Consider the following 3,405-nt stretch of genomic DNA (forward strand, 5'->3'; position numbering starts at 1 on the left):
TTGTTCTGTTTTCAATACTTATTTTCTAATTGGTAAAACCGTTGCAGTGTAAGTTGTGTCTGCCTCGTTGTGTGCTTTTGCACTTCGAAAATTCCTTTCGAAAAAGGATAATCTGCTTGACAGTGAAGGATTAATAGTTTGACGAAAACTATAAATAGATATTTCATTCTTTCTAAACGATTAGTTACCCGTTACGCTTTCTTTAGGCCAGATGTAGTACCTACTTAGGAAGTTTCTTCTTACTAAAGACTCATTAGCCTTACCTACTTGGCTATTATAGGTTTGAAAAGAACGACATTTTTAATATTCAGTCCGCTATTTACGGTAAGTGCTCGTACTTTAAATAAGTACCTACTTGATTTCTCTTCAAGTATTTTCTTAACTTTCCATAGGGAATTATTCACCACTAGCCGTGTTCCCGCGGTTTCACTTTCGGGAACTACTGCATGTACGGGGAAAAATGTACCCTTAATTACTAGAAAAGAGTGTAGCTTTCAGGGGCCCGATTCTCCTAATTACATTCGATTGACGTTCGACTCGATTCGACTGAGATCCGATCCCGACTCGATTACGATTGAAGCGTATGTGGCATTCCGCTATTTTTTATTTGAAATAAACGTTTTTATTCTTTTCTGTCATTCAATAATGAATCACTTTGTCTGCAAATGATTTACGATTGCAAAATGATTGTACAGCAAACTACCGTATAGACCAAAATTACCAAAATAGCAGACCAATCGCACACCAATCAAATGTCAATCGAATACGATTGGTCTATTATTAGTAGCAGAATGCCCGATATGGTTAAAACTGCTATTGCGATCATATTGCGATTCGATTTCTATTCGATTTTGACATTATTAACTTAGGAGAATCGGGCCCCAGACAGTGAAATAATTTTTCAAATCGTTTCGGTAGTTTCGGCCTACAGACAATAAATTGATAAATGTTTCATCTTCATTATATCAGTATAGATTAGTAGGTACTGTACTATAAACCAATGATGTTTTATATATTTTTTTAAGGATTTACCTACACTCTTAAAGTTTGTTGTTTCTTCATGTAGATACATACTTTATAATAGCAGGTTTCGTAACCAGTGTACGTTCACCCTTATTCGCGTTTTTTAATGATCCCAGTGGCCAGACTGTTGCTAACTCCAGTTTTGTTTTTATTTTTTTACGGCACGATCTCCTTTGATGCTACCTCTTTGCTGCCTTAATCTGTAGACGAAAATACTCTATGGTATTTTTATTTTATAGGTTCTGCGTCAAAGTTAGAAATATTTTCATTGTTTTATTATTAGGTGAACTATAAAAAGTGTCTTCCCACACGAAATTGTAATGAAAAAAATATTTGTTGTATCAAAAAATAGCACATATTTACACATATTTGATTGATTTGCGGGGTTGTTGTTCGTGAGTAGCTTAGAATTAAGTATTTTTATGATGAATTGGGATTTTATCGGCATTCGGCCGTGGGTGATCGCGTGCGTAACCTACTTAAGCCGGGCACAATAAACATTGCAAAATACGTGAAATTTGAGCTGGAGTATATCTATAGTATTTCTTCGATTTGCGTAAATAGATTACATCAACGGTTAATAAATACTTACTTATTAAACATAATTCTATCTACACAATTTTGCACCGAGAATGCATTCTTACATATGAAACCTGTCCCACAACGTCCAATATTTTTTTTTTCTTTTAACAAAAATGTTATCTGAATTTGGAACCTTAAATAAAAGAATACGTCCAAAAATTTTGGATTAAAAACTTGTTTGTCAAAAAGTCGACTACTAAAAATATTGAAAAGCAACAAAGAAGAGTCGGTGTCATCCCGATTAAAATAATCAATTTATTTTTATTTTATTTGAAGAAATAAACAATTAGAACATCTTTGTCTAAAACTATAACTTTCCAAGTCACGCGATGGCAACAACATTCCAGCTTAACGGCCGTTCCCATATTCTATCTATCTTTTGTTTTCCTTCCTAGAAAATAGGAATTTTAACAATGGGGCCATCAACAGATAGGATATTGGGAAGCCTGTAGTGACGTCTAATTATCTCGACATTAAACCAATGAATTGCTTATTAAAGTGCATAATATAAATTAATAATTATAAGCATACGCGACCTCTGACCAGTAATAAGAGCGTGTCGTAACAAAGGCATGACTAATGTTTATCAGTTTTATCACATTTCTAGTAAAACGATAACTATAATAAATAAATAACGACATCGCTTTCGTACATCGCTTTCGTGTGCTTTTGAACCGACTTCCCAAAACGGAGGAGGCTGTTTTTTTCTCCCGCTGTGGGTGCAGCATGAGGGAGTGTCAGATTTCTAACTGACTAAAACCCACCATGTTTCTTCTTAAGGCCATTATGTACCAGGACCGCGGTAGGTCTTTCAAACAATCCCGAAGCCCTTTTATATATAGGTACTTAGAACTTGCAAGGGGTCTGCACAGTTCATCAAAATAGCAGCTATATCAGAGCTAGATAGGTCATCACTACCATTTTTAATCAATTCAGTCACATTGAAATTCGGGGCCGTAATGGGGCAAACCAACATCGTCCTACCTCAATTGCCATCCCCACCTGCCCGACATGCACCCTACTGCAAAACGGACGAGGCTCTAGCGACTACTGGTTGCGGTATAACCACCACACAGGCACCAAGTGGGATATTAAATGTCTTGCTTGGAGTTTTAGATAGGCAACAGAATTTCCGAAACTAAAATATCACACGCTGCACTCACTAACACGCATGCCCAGCTCGGCGGTTACCTATGGGCAAATCCCCTGGCTTGGGGGAGGCCTTTGTCAAGCAGTGGCCGTTTTAGGAAGAGAGGACGACGACGCCGCCGAATCACATTCAAAAGAGGAGAGATTATTAAAATCTCTGCACCTATGTAACCGTGTTGCGCCGCAAACAGAAATAGATCCTTAGATGTGCCATAATATGTTGACTGGTGTACTTACTATTCTCATGAGTTTGGAAAATCATGTTTCAGCAAAATAATATTGCCTGAATTGTTTTCGATGTTCAGATTATTGCTGCGATTAACAGCGATTCGGTAAAGCGGTTAAAACACCTCCCACCTCCGCAAAAGGTAGGACAACATCTTTATAGGTGAACCTGGATAAGATCAACAGATCATTAGTAAAATTAATAAACAAGTTCTAATGATGTAATACAAAATACGTAATTCCGTAATCAATAACAAGTGTATCGGACTCCAGTCCATCGGATCAATAATGTTTACCATCGGTCCACACACGTGACCAACAAACTGCAACTAATCACAATATTCCTACGAAACACAAACTCATAGCATTATTATCAGACACGACTATTTGCCAAGAGGTCAGAGGGAGCGCGCCCGCGCCGGTCAA

The sequence above is a fragment of the Helicoverpa zea genome, chromosome 22 (assembly GCF_022581195.2).
Source record: "Helicoverpa zea isolate HzStark_Cry1AcR chromosome 22, ilHelZeax1.1, whole genome shotgun sequence".
NCBI lineage: Eukaryota > Metazoa > Arthropoda > Insecta > Lepidoptera > Noctuidae > Helicoverpa > Helicoverpa zea.